General features: G+C 48.5%; 1 pseudogene; it reads left to right on the top strand.

The window, feature by feature from the left end:
• The first annotated feature begins 2,685 nt into the window (after window positions 1–2,685).
• Window positions 2,686–14,591, top strand: part of LOC147698515 (uncharacterized) — a 39,721-nt pseudogene continuing 27,815 nt past the window's right edge.

The following is a 14,591-nucleotide window of genomic DNA, read 5'->3' on the forward strand; positions in this document are numbered from 1 at the left end:
CCAGGCAATGGCGGAGATAACCTCCTCCACGCAGATCTCCGCGTTCAGGTCCTCGACAGCATTCTCTAATAAGGGGGTAACGCCAGCCGCCTCAATGTACCGGTCACAATCTACGAGCGATGTACCCTCCTTCGTGTACAAGGTCTGGTAAAAATGGCGAAAGGCCGCTACGATCTCGGAGTCGGTGGTGTGCGACACAGATTGGTGGTCACGGATGTTGGTGATGGCCTGAGATTGGGCCTGGGCCCGCAAGTGATGTGCCAGCATTTTGCCCCCCTTGTCCCCGCTCAAGTAGAACTTATGACGCAAGTGCAGCAGCGCATATTCTGCCCTATCGAGATCCAGATGTTTCAGCATGCGCCTCTTGGTTTCAAGCTCTCTCCAAACCCTGCGAGCACCAGTACGTTTGTGGATAGACTCCAAGCCTCGCACCTCTGCCTCCAGCTCCTCACTCTTATCTCTTCGAAGCTTGGAGTACGTGGCCGCTAAAGCAATAAAGTCCCCCCTAACCACCTGCTTCAGCGCCTCCCAAATAGATGCTATCGCCGTTTCTCCGATGGGGTTCTCGGCAAAGTAATGTGTGATAGTGTCCCTAATCTTCCCCACTACAGAGTCAGCGCGGAGCATAGAGTCGCGTAGTCGCCAGCCAGCTGAGGGAGGGCGCGTGCAGCATAGGGTAAAAGCGACCGTGAGGGGCGCATGGTCTGAGAGGGAACGGGGGGCAATATCCGCATCATGGAGGTGGGGCAACAGGGCAGAAGAAGCCAGAAAGTGGTCCAGGTGGGCGTATGTCTGGTGTGCAGCCGAGTAATATGTGTAGTCGCGCTCCTCCTGGGGGTGTTTTAGCCGACACACATCATGCAAACCGCCATCTGACAACCACTGCTTCCCTTCTGCCGACCAGGTCCCCGAGTTGTGCAGTCTATTCGCCGATCTATCGAGGGTCTCATCCATTACAAGGTTAAAGTCCCCTCCCACCAAGAGGAAAGCATCAGGGGAAGCAAGGACCTGGGCCAGAGCTGCGCGCAGAAAAGGCTCCTGTTGTGTGTTCGGCGGGTACATGGACCCAATGGTAAAGGTCGCGTCCCCCCACTGCACCCGCACCGCCAGAAATCTCCCCCGTATGTCTACCAGGTGGGCCAAGATCTTACATCGCATCCGGGCGCTGAAGAGGAGGGCAACTCCGTTCTTCTTAGCCGGGCCCGATGACCATAGCTGAAGGGGGAATCTCTTATCTCGCATTCGACGCTCATCCTTATGCAGGAGATGCGTCTCCTGCAAGAGGCATACATCACCCCCGGATTGTTCAAGGAGGGATAGGACCGCAGAGCGTTTCACTGGATTGTTTAGCCCCCTAACATTGAGGCTCACCACTTTCAGCTCCCTAGCCATCCCAGTCTAACAAGATCAGCAGCGAATGTGCCCCAGAGCGAATCCAGAGCTAAGCGCACCCCTCCCACACGCCCAGCGCACACATCCACCGGCATAAAGGAAAGGAGTGGAAGTGCACATATGCACACAAGAGGCATAGGTCTGATGCAGAGTCCCCCCACACTACCCACCCCCCCTTCCCCCAACACACATACTGAACCCCCCCTACAGAACCAAACAGAAGTAGAAAAAGAACAGAGTGAGGTACGAAAGTTCGTAATACAGGCCACAAAGGCAAGGGGAATAGGTATCAGTCCACAGTCTTCCAGTTCCTGATACGGGACTCACTCATCCAGCAGGACATACTAGAGTACCTTCAGGGGATGCCCCCCTCCGACGCCAGCAGTGTACCCTCCCGGGCCTCACGGCACCTCCGAGACATCATCTGGAGCCCCCTCCGTAACCAGGGCCACGGAGGCCACAGCTGCGCCCCTCTCCTGGAGGCGCATTGAGGGATCAGGCCCTTTCTTGGGTGTAAAGCGACCCACTGTCTGCCAATCCGTCGAGCGTCTTCATCGCCTGGGGGTATCGCCCCTGCCCGCAGTCTCCGTCTCCGTGCGCTCTATAACAAGGAGGTCCATGGCAGCCGTGAGCGAGCGCAACTGAACCAGTTTGTTTTGCCAACGGAAAATGAGTCGGAACGGATGACCCCACATGTATGCTATGTTGTGATCCCGCAGGTAGGACGTGACTGGTTTGAAGTCCCTGCGCTTCTGCAGTGTTGATGCCGCCAAATCCTGATAGAGCACTAGATTATGCCCACGGAACTGCAGAGGGACGACGTCTCGTGCCATCTTGAGGATATGTTACTTCAATTGAAAATCATGCAAGCAGACGAGGATGTCCGGCCGCGGTGCCTTCGCACCCTTGGGTAGCCCCACCCGATGCACTCTGTCCATACGAATGTCCGAGATCTCCTCGTCTTGCAGGACCTGCTTAAAGAGGGCCTCGACGTACTCCTGTAGATCCGACCCCTCACCCTTCCACGGCACCGCTCTGATCCGAATATTGTTGCGGCGGGACCGGTTCTCCAAATCCTCCGCATGTGCCTGCAGGTCGAGGTTCTGCTCGGTGAGCCGGATAACGTCCTGCTGAAGCTGATGGATATCGCCCCCTGTCCCAAGGTCGTGCTCTTCCAGCGTGGCCACCCGCTCTCCTATGTCATCCACGTCTCTTCGGACCTCCCTTAGGTCCGCGGCCAGCTGAGTGCGCAGTCCTGCAATGTCCTCCTTGATGGCTGCAAAGAGTTCCAACATGAAGGCTTTGATCGCAGGTTTCTCCGCCAGGCTCCGACCCGGAGACTTGTCAGCCACTGGGGACACGGTCTGTGCCGCGCTTTTTGGTATTCCGTCCTTGCCCCTTGTCTTTCCTCACCCTAGCCGTCGCCACGGTCGAGCCAAGTGGGCCCCTCCGCCGCAGGACGCTCCCGTGGCAAGTAAAGGCCGCTGCACCGCCCTCACAACTGGGCCCAGGCACGCACGTGGCCCACCAGGCCTCAGACCAGCCACACGTGCCTCACTTCACCTCGAGGCCTCCAAACTCGGCCCGCAGCGCCAGTCCTTCGCAGAAAAGGGGCACTTCGCGGAGCCGGCTGCCACCCGGTCAGACAATAGGCAGGGCCGGGGCGCAGGGAGTGGAGGTATAGCGCACCCTAGCCGGGACTCACCAGTACTTGTGGAGAAAGCCTCCGTAGGCCCCAAAGGTCCGGTCCCCCGATGGGCAACTCAGCTCCACCATGCACAGGTCCGCAGAGCCGGGGGAGACCCTTCGTGCACCATAATGGCCAGATTTAGCTCCAACCCCCGCTGGCAGGAAGAACGCGGCGTCTAGGTTCGGGAGGGCCGCTCTGAACAACGGCAGATCTCTTATGGGGCGGGCCGCCCCCGCTTCCCCCAGCCGTCGTCTCCAGTAACCACTGCTGTACAAATCGGGCCCCGGATCTTTTCTCCCTCCGCTCCTTCCCTCAGCAACGTCGGGGCCGCGGCCCAGAAGCCGCGGTCTCGCGTAGTCTGCCGAGCAGCAGGCTGCTCTCCTCCCCCGCCGGGCACTCAGGCCTTCGGACTCCACTGGAACACCGCCTCAGAGCGCCTCTCGGGTCCGCTCCCGGCACCGCTCACCTCGCGGGTTACCCACGGGGTCCCAGGGGAAACCCCGGCCAGGTTTCACGATCAGAAGGGCTCCGCAGCCGTTCCCAACACAGGCCGGAGGTCACCACGCTTGCAGGCCGGGCACAGGTCGCGGGCCGCGCCCAGATCAGCTCCTGGGTCACCGCCCTGTCGATAGTCGGGCATCAGGAACCAAGCTCACCGCCTCGGGGAGAGGTAGAGGCGTACAAACGTCGGGAGCCGGGCTCCGAAAGGGTGCTTTTACAATGTTAAGAACGGCCAGGCGCCGGAGGGACACAGAAGCACGTCCTACTCTGCCGCCATCTTGGCCACGCCCCTGCCAGAAAATGTTTAAAAAGAAATCCCTAAGCAGAAAGCAATTCTGGTATTTTACTGACCTCTATTGGTCGTTTTCTATCACAACAGTTAAATAGAGGCAGTTGAACTGAAAAAAAGGTCCCTAAGAAGAAGCAAACAAGTCCTAGGGCTGCTCTGATCTCCAGAGCCCACACAGTACATACGCATTTAAGTATATACTAAAGTATATACAAGATGTCTCGAATGCTCGACCTAAAAAGTCATTAATCCTTGAGTTTTCTTTTGGCAACCATCACCGTAAATCACGCCTCTGAATACAAGACAAATCATATAGAACAACAAGGGCACCCATACGAGTCAGCACAGGACCTCGGGGAACATATTTTATAGAGCAACAGTGGTCCCATGCATAGGAAATATACGAGCACAAATAAATATAGACACAATGGAAGCAATATTCAGTAATGACTTGTCCAGCCGGACAGAGGTCCAATTTTTACTTAGAAGAGAGTTCACACAAAGATACCTTCAACAATTCTACGAAGTAGGGCACAAGCCTGTACCCAAACGTATACAGATTGGCATGGTGAAGAAAGTAGTCAAGAAGTAGAACAGAGTTTTTAGGCAGAAGCTGTAGATTTCTGTAAGTTACAAAATAACAGAAATTCAATTCAACACCATTACGAGCCTAACACATAAGTTACACATTCACAGTATATGGTGTTAAAGAAGTCGACGGCGTTTTGATCCCATTATAAAATCAGAGGGATCATCATCAGGACAAAATGATGCCTAAATAGTACAAGCCACAGTAGCCTAAAAGGAGAAAGGGGGGAAAATCCATACAATGTACAAATTAGAAGAACTCACAGTGGTGAAGAATTCACATAGTGGTTGTGACGGTGACTTAGTTTAACCAAATTGAAATTGTGACAGTGCGGGTGCCGCAGAAAGAATATTAGGCCAGTACGATCACGGGAGGTAATGGGCAATGAGGGTGCGCAAGGGTCAAGGTAGCCGCAACTCGGGTTGACACAGCCACTAGGACGTGGTACGTAAAATCCTTAATGTGAGGCTAAAAAACGACATGCTTGCCGATTATCGACGAGATAACAGTGAGAAATAAACGGAATGTGAGTTAAAAAGTGACTAAGCCGCGAGGTGGACAATTGCATCGCGTCGCAAAGTGAGGGTGCTTACCTAAGGTGTCGCGCAGAGGATGTAAGCCAGGTAGACTTAGGGGAAATGGAGTATCAAGGGAATCTAGGATAGAGAGAACAATTGATGCCTGAAGTTTCCCACGCTGATTTTAAGAAAGGGGATGGACTTAGTATGTCTCTTACCCGTATTTAGGAGGCCTTGCAGACACAGACCGGCAAGGATACTCGGTTGCTTGTTGGATTATTTAAAAGAGATCGGCCTCCTGTGTAAGGAAGAGAGGGGGGGAATTGAAACCTCTAAGTAAGGGCATGCATGGCTAGAAAAGAGTATCGACGATGGTAGAGCTTACCCGTGATAAGGAAGACTTAGGGTAGCGCGCCGGAGGATTGCTCGGTCGCGTAAGGGGGGAAGGTGAGCTTGAGTAAAAAACCGGGGGAGAGCCGGATTAGTATACCAAGCCAAAACTAAAAAGCAGTTGCTGACGGTATTGAACCGGGGAGGATGCTTACCTTGTCGATGGGCTGTAGTGTCTTCCCTGGCAGTTGCAGTGGCTTACTGCCAAGGGGGAAATTTAAAAGGGCTCGTGGTTGGCTGGAAAGGAGCCACATGCGACGGTAAAGATAGGTGTAGGACAACGCGGCGGCCATATTGAGTGAGTGGCAACATGCACCTGGATTTGATAGGGCTCGTGGTTGGCTGGAAAGGAGCCACATGCAACGGTAAAGATAGGTGTAGGACAACGCGGCGGCCATATTAAGTGAGTGGCAACATGCACCAAGAGTGATCAAGTGAACAAAATTGCGAGGGGGGAAAACATTAGATTACTATACAAAGTACACTTAACTGAATTGCGTTACTGACATTTATCATGACCTGAATTACATTAAATTGCATTAAATTAGTCCAGTCCTCCTGTAGGTTGAGCCCCGAATTCAAGCTATCGGTTCGCAGGATCCATTTGAGCTCCTCTTTGTTTAGCATTTTGGATAGGTCACCACCTCTCGGGGGCAGGGTCACTTGGCTGATCACAGTCCATCTTATCTCATTCTCCGTGTGTCCTTTTTCAATAAAATGTTTCTCAAGAGGGGCATTCATGGTTTTACATCTGATTCTACTCCGATGTTGCAAGATCCTTAACTTGATTTTTTGTTTGGTCTGTCCCACGTAGATCAAATCACAAGGGCACAGAATTGCCTAGACTGTTACAATTGGTGAAAGTTTTCAGCACATTTCTCGTTTCTTTGAAGACAAAGTCTTTCCCTTCAATGCAATAGTCACACACTACACAACAGCCACATTTAGAGTGTCCCCTCAGAGGAGGAAGCGACCAAAGATCAATAAGAGTGGTGTTGACTGTTTTCGGGAGGGGAAGAGCGGCCCTCACCAGGTGGTCTTTTAGGTTTTTGCTTCTCTTGAAAGCAAACATGGGAGTATCTAAATCTAGATTCCCTGAGTTGAGAATATGCCAGTTCTTTTTGATACTCTTGCGGATTTTGTTGGACACATGGGAGAAAGTGATGACACAGACAAGTTTGTCAGATGGCTTTTTTTCTCTAGGTTCTAGTAGAGTTTCACGTGGACAATACCACGCCCTTTTCATGGCATTCTTTACTAGGCGGCGTGGGTAGCCCCTGAATCTGAGTTTATCGGCTAGTGTGTTAGCCTCCCTGAAATAGTCTGATTTGAGAAAAAAATTTCGCCTCAACCTCAAGAATTGGGAGTAGGGTAGGCTATCTTTCAAAGCTCTAGGGTGGCAGCTGTTATAGCTTAATAGTGTGTTCCTCTCAGTCTGTTTACGAAAAAGAGAGGTAAACAACAAGCCATCCTTATGCTGAATACACAGATCTAGAAAGGGGATACTAGTTTTGCTGTGAGTCAGGGTGAAGGTTAGGCCATTACAGTTGTTGTTCAACCAGTGCTGAAATAATGGCAGAGCTTCAACTGGTCCACCCCAGATCATAAAGACGTCGTCTATATATCGCTTCCACATATGCACCCCTTGATGGAATGGGTTGGTGGAGGGGAGGATAATGTCACATTCAAGCCAGTCCATGTATAGAATAGCCAGAGTGGGAGCAAAAATTGCACCCATGGAAGTGCCTTTTACTTGCTGGAAGTATTCATTGTCAAACATAAAGAAATTTCGGGTTAGGCAGATTTCCAATTTTTCACTTTTTAACTCACATTCCGTTTATTTCTCACTGTTATCTCGTCGATAATCGGCAAGCATGCCGTTTTTTAGCCTCACATTAAGGATTTTACGTCAACCCGGGTTGTGGCTACCTTGACCCTTGCGCACCCTCATTGCCCATTACCTCCCGTGATCGTACTGGCCTAATATTCTTTCTGCGGCACCCGCACTGTCACAATTTCAATTTGGTTAAACTAAGTCACCGTCACAACCACTATGTGAATTCTTCACCACTGTGAGTTCTTCTAATTTGTACATTGTATGGATTTTCCCCCCTTTCTCCTTTTAGGCTACTGTGGCTTGTACTATTTAGGCATCATTTTGTCCTGATGATGATCCCTCTGATTTTATAATGGGATCAAAACGCCGTCGACTTCTTTAACACCATATACTGTGAATGTGTAACTTATGTGTTAGGCTCATAATGGTGTTGAATTGAATTTCTGTTATTTTGTAACTTACAGAAATCCACAGCTTCTGCCTAAAAACTCTGTTCTACTTCTTGACTACTTTCTTCACCATGCCAATCTGTATACGTTTGGGTACAGGCTTGTGCCCTACTTCGTAGAATTGTTGAAGGTATCCTTGTGTGAACTCTCTTCTAAGTAAAAATTGGACCTCTGTCCGGCTGGACAAGTCATTACTGAATATAGCTTCCATTGTGTCTATATTTATTTCTGAATACAAGACAGCAATTACAGTTCACACATGCATGCCTGTGATGTGTCTAAGACAACTTCAGACCCATCTCCAAATTTTCTCTCCTAACCAAAATCCTGGGAAGGTGTGTTCTCCTCCAATTGACTCAACACACAGACAGCAACAACCTCTTAGACACCCACCAAGCTGGCTTCAGAAAAGGCAGCAGCGCAAAGACAGCGATCCTCAATGTCATCGATGATTTACACAAATCGCTCTATGCAGGCCAATGCTCTCTACTCATTTTCCTGGACCTATTGTCTGACTTCGACATGGTGGACCATAACCTACTCATCAAGGTACTTCATGATAGGGTAGGGGCAGAAGAAGTGGTCCTAAAGTGGTTTTCCTTCTTTCCCCAGAACCCCAGCCAAAGAATAAGATTAGAAACTTTTCATCAGACTTCCACCCCGTCAGCAGAGGCGTCCCCCACGGATCAGATCTATCACCTCAACTGTTCAACATCTACATGGAACCCCTCACCACCATACTCAACAAGCATTTACAATGCAATGGTCTCATCTTTGTTAAAGTTAGAGCTATTGGCATTGCAAATTTCATTTTTTTCATTTATTGTTTTTTTTAAACAGATAAATATATGGTATTGTCATTTACAATGGCAATAGGTAAGCATTAGACAGTAGTAGAGAGTATTAGCAGTGATTAATAGTTAGTAGAGAGTGACATAAATAAAAGGTCTCTCACACTGCTGTCTCTGTCACACTGCTGTCTCTCACACTGCTGTCTCTCACACTGCTGTCTCTCACTCTGGTGTCTCTCTCACACTGCTGTCTCTTTCACTCACACTGCTGTCTCTCTCACACTGCTGTCTCTCCCTAGAGCACACACACTGCTGTCTCTCTCACACACACTGCTGTTTCTCACACACACACTGCTGTCTTTCTTACACACAATGATGTCTCTCACACTCCAGGCACAGCAAGCCAAATCCAGACACACCGAACTACGAGAGACTTGCACCGGCATGCCACAGACTCACACACACACAGAGCCACACACACACACACAAACATACACAGAGCCCCACACACACACACACACAGAGAGCCCCACACACACCCACAGAGCTGCAGACACTCCGGCCCTGGCTCGCACTGCCTTTCTTACTACACTACGCTTTTTGGCATCACAAGGCCATAATGTATCCAAGAATAAGCTATCAGGGACTTAACAATAACTTCAATCGACTCAGTCTAGGGACTTATCCCATCACCCAAAATCATATGCCCCAAATACACTATATAATGTCCACTCTGAACTGGCACATTTCTCTATTCATTGTTAAACTGTTCCGTAATTTGGTGAACACTTCTATCAGAATTGTATCATGTTCAAGACCTATCATTGACAAAGACCAGGATGTCATCCTAAACAGTAGAACTTGCTTGATATCTTGCAATACTTTTCTCATGGCTTCCTGACAAGCTGATAGTAGACAAAATGGCATTCTGACAAAAAAGTAATGCGCCAGAGGCATTACAAACACTACTAAAAGTACGAGTTGACCAAATTATTGCAAACTGTGGTAAGAATTTCACTGGATACTGCTGAATTAGTAATAGGCTCATTTCTAAATGTATTTTGAGCTTTGATGTGCCCATGTCGGCTAACCATTGAAGCACACTGGACAATAAGCAACTTCAGTCGCTGGTAGCACATGCAGCTTCGTGCTGCACTTGTGACACCTCCTTAGGGAAACAGAGCTTTGCAAATAGTGTGGAGCAACAGTGGACATCGCAGAACTGTAGCATCCTGTTAATTATATTTTTTTGTGACTTGTGATGCAGGGCTTAATTTGAGTCAGCAGTTACCGGTGGTGCCAATCGGCACTCATTTTTCCTCATCAATTTTTGACACAGAACAATAAAGAGAAAAACACAAAACGTACAATGGAAGAATAAGAGTAAGACCTAAAACCTGTGACAGGGAAAGAAATCAAGGGTGAAAAAGAACATGAAACAGTGAGATGAAGGGGCAGGAAGTGTGTAGTGGTGGGTAAAAGACGCAGAATCAAGACTACGCAGCCTTTCATGGTGGCACCCCCGAAATATGATCGCACCAGCCACGGGCTTTTGAGCAAAACTTTAGGCTCAGGACCATATTCTTTTACAAATTAACCACCGGCGTTGTCAGCGATTTCGCGATCTGCAAATCGCGCGAAATTGGATCTAATTTCTTTGTAACCATTTACAAAATGGTTACAAAGAAATTAACTTCAACTTGGGCACCTGCTGTAACGCTGTAAGTGCTTCCTGAGCGGTGCCTCCTTGCCTACTTGCAACTATTCTCTGACCCTGCTCTGACCGTCGAAGCAGGGTCAGAGAATAGTTACAAGTAGACAACGAGGCTCCTGCAGGAAGCACTTACAGATATAGATAAAGCAGGTGCCTGAGTTGAAGGTCAAATTCAGTAACTCCTTAATCAGCCCCAAAAAAATGTGCGTTTTGTCGAGGCTGGGCAGGTGTGTGTTCTCCCCATATCTACCGTAGAATATTAGCTATGATGCTTGATGGAGGCCTTTACATCCTTGACTTTCACGAGCTCTATCCCCGTGCAGTTCCTGTGACCACGAGCTTCTTTCTCCCCATCTGCTGCTCTGATCGGTGCCTGTCCTTTTATACACACAAGAGGCATGTGAACTTGCATAGAAGCCCCCCCCGTTTACCCCCCACACACACTAGCAGTGTGTACCATCTTCCCGCCCTTTAGCCACTATGATGGACAGCTCACTCGAGAGACCCCGGCGCCTTCAGCGCGATAGCAAAGTTAATCAGCCCAAAAGAAATGTGCGCTTTGTCGAGGCTGGGCAGGTGTGTGTTCTCCCCATATCTACCGTTGAAAATTAGCTATGATGCTTTATGGAGGCCTTTACATCCTTGACTTTCACGAGCTCTATCCCCGTGCAGTTCCTGTGACCACAAGCTTCTTTCTCCTCATCTGCTGCTCTGATTGGTGCCTGTCCTTTTATACACAGAAGAGGCATGTGAACTCTCATAGAAGCCTGCCCGTTTGCCCCCCCCACACACACTAGTGGTGTGCACCGTCTTCCCGCCCTTTAGCCACTATGATGGACAGCTCACTCGAGGGACCCCCGCACCCTTCGGCGCGAATGTAAAGTTAATCAGCCCCCAAAAAATGTGCGTTTTGTCCAGGCTGGGCAGGTGTGTGTTCTCCCCATATCCACCGTCGAAAATTAGCTATGATGCTTGATGGAGGCCTTTGCATCCTTGACTTTCACGAGCTCTATCCCGTGCAGTTCCTGTGACCACAAGCTTCTTTCTCCCCGGATCTGCTGCTCTGATCGGTGCCTGTCCTTTTATACACACGAGAGGCATGTGAACTTGCATAGAAGCCCCCCCCTGTTTGTCCCCCCCACACACTAGCGGTGTGCACCGTCATCCCGCCCTTTAGCCACTATGATGGACAGCTCACTCGAGAGACCCCAGCGCCCTTCAGCACGATGGCAAAGTTAATCAGCCCAAAAAAATGTGCGCTTTGTCGAGGCTGGGCAGGTGTGTGTTCTCCCCATATCTACAGTCGAAAATTAGCTTTGATGCTTGATGGAGGCCTTTGCATCCTTGACTTTCACGAGCTCTATCCCCGTGAAGTTCCTGTGACCACAAGTTCTTTCTCCTCATCTGCTGCTCTGATCGGTGCCTGTCCTTTTATACACAGAAGAGGCATGTGAACTCGCATAGAAGCCCGCCCATTTGCCCCCCCCCACACACACTAGTGGTGTGCACCGTCTTCCCGCCCTTTAGCCGGCACCCTTCAGCGCGATGGCAAAGTTAATCAGCCCCAAAAAAATGTGCGCTTTGTCGTGGCTGGGCAGGTGTGTTTTCTCCCCATATCTACCATCAAAAATTAGCTATGATGCTTGATGGAGGCCTTTGCATCCTTGACTTTCACGAGCTCTATCCCTGTGCAGTTCCTGTGACCACAAGTTCTTTCTCCTCATCTGCTGCTCTGATCTGCCCGTCCTTTTATACACACCAGAGGCATGTGAACTCGCATAGAAGCCCCCCCATTTGCCCCCCACACACACACACTAGCGGTGGTGCAAAATCACAAAAAAATCTGCGATTTTGCAGGGAAATCCACGAATTCGCAGATTTTTTGGCGATTTTGCACGAATTTGCGAACCGCTGATTCTTAAAATTCACCCATACTTAACAAATATATTTCGGTTCAAAGTTGATTTGTTGTAAATTCAGTCCAATCACTGCTGCCCGTTGTGGATCTTTTATCGACAACACTTCTTCGTGATATAAGTACTTCCGGGTCGCTTGACAGCCAATCCAAATGGCTGAACATATTATAGGAATCTTATGGAACGGGAGGGACTCGCGAACTGTAAAGTGGCCTAGGATTGGAACATTGACGAAACCTCAGCCAATCCTAGTACGACATACAGAAACCCAGAGTACTCATTTGTTGTTGATTCTGCACCGCAAGTGCCTCAGAGGTTCATTAAAATTCGGTCTGCAACCATCACTCGTCTCGTCAGGTGGTGGATGCTATGCAGATTGTAGGTGTTGGATATTTCTTGTGGGTGACCAAAACTGATTAGCGGATCTTGCTGTGAAAAGTGAAGCCGGCTGTAAGAGGTTGTCTCGCCCTGGTCAGGTCCGCTACTGTAACTTAATAGTGGTTACGTTTATTTTCTTCCGGCTTTGAGGCAATTCCTAACTTTCTGCACAGTACTTAACCAGCATTGGGTGAAAATCATATCCTGGTGGGCTTCCGGGCCATGTACAATAAATAAATAAATCGTCAGTAAGAGCCCAGACAAACAAGCAAAATGGTGGCAGCAACTGCGGATAAGCCCCATCCTTTTCAGACTGGGGGGCGTGTTTCTTTAGACTTTCTTTCTGTTGATTGACGGAAGACGTCACAGAGAGAAAAAACATGAAAAAACATGCCCCTCAATCCGAAACGGACGGTGCTTAAAGTGACAGACAAAGCTCTTCTCCAGTGGCTGGCCGCCGTTTAGGAAGCCAGCCAATGGAGAAGAGCTGGCTTTTTTAACCTCCGTACTAGAAAACATAAAATCTCGCCAGCGAGACTGCGCAAGCGCAGCCTATGCTAGCCGAGACCTTAAAAGTCGATCATCCCCTTCCACCTCTATGCGGACGACACCCAGATCTACCTTGAACCATCCTCCATTGATGATATTTACAGACTCAACAATACTCTAAGAGTAGTCCAACACTGGTAATCTCAAAACCACCTGAAACTCAATAAAGACAAAACAGAAATCCTCCTCATCTCCAACAAAGAGTAGAACCCCCAAATCGCAGAATAGCTAAAAGGAATCGACACTCTAAAGGACAATCTCACTCTGGCGGATTCCGTAAAATCGCTTGGAATCACCCTTGACCCCAAACTTCACATGACCAAACACATTAAGAACACTGCCAAAAGCGCCTGCCTTAACCTGAAGCTTCTTAACAAAATTAAACCCTTCATCCCGCCTAACGACCTCAAACAAGCCACTTAATCCCTGGTGCTGTCCAGACTAGACTACGGGAATGCTTCCCTCACAGGTACAGCAAAATCCCACCTAGCCCCCCTCAGATCTACACTCAACGCGGCAGCCAGAATGGTCACCGGAGTGAAGAAGTTTGATCACATCTTGCCTGCACTCAGAGTGCTAAAATGGCTCCCAATTGAAATGCGTGCTAATGTCAGAACAGCCTGCCTCACGCACAAAGCCCTTCACACAAGGAAACCCCCCTACCTGGCTGCCAAACTCAAGAAGGCGGGTCAGACAAGAAGCCTCAGAAGTTCCAACACTCTACTCCTCATCCCGCTGAAAATCCGCAAACAAAAAAAGCTTCCCGATCCTTCTCTGGAAATGCCCCCAAAATCTGGAACTCCATCCCAGTTCAAACTCAAAACAAGCTTTATTTGGTATATAAAAAAATATCCATAAAAGCATTCTACATAGTAAAAACAAATTGTGAAGAATTATATACCAATAAAAAGGTCAATTCATCAAAATAAATTTTTCTGTATCCTAATTTCCCCCCTGATAAGAATATTTTAAAAAGGTACATATTTCAACAGTAATATATAGACACCATAGCAGTCAATACATTTTTTTTTAGGGCACATAAAATTGCAAAAGCCTTAGAAAATACTTAATATGTTTAGAGAGGCTAGAGATTTTGTAAACTATTCAATTTCATAGACAAGTGATTCCAGATATGAGAGCTCTTTCCTTCGCTTAATGGCTAGTCGAGTGAAGGCAATTACCGCATTACGATTCGAAACATATTCTAAGTTACAAATAAAATAAAAAGCAGTTCTAAAGGAGTATAAACTATTGAAAATAAAAAGTGGGCATAGAATCGATTTCCTTAAGTCCCTATAAAAATTACAAAACAGTACAAAGTGCAGTGTGCTTTGGGCAGATTTACCATCACGCGGGCACATTGGAAGATTACGCTCCATTTACCCACTGCCCCACCAACATATATACCTCTTCACCTCCTTGCTTGTGCTCATTATTGTGACTCTCTGTGTCTTCCTTTCCAGTAATGTTATTCAATACACTGAGACTTCCAATTGCACCTTGAATCAATGTGTGTACGATCGCCTAAATATGTTGCTTTAACCCATGTTGTGAAGCGCTCTGATATCTTTGGGTCTGGCTAGAGCTA

The sequence above is a fragment of the Lissotriton vulgaris genome, chromosome 8 (genome assembly GCF_964263255.1).
Source record: "Lissotriton vulgaris chromosome 8, aLisVul1.2, whole genome shotgun sequence".
Taxonomy (NCBI): domain Eukaryota; kingdom Metazoa; phylum Chordata; class Amphibia; order Caudata; family Salamandridae; genus Lissotriton; species Lissotriton vulgaris.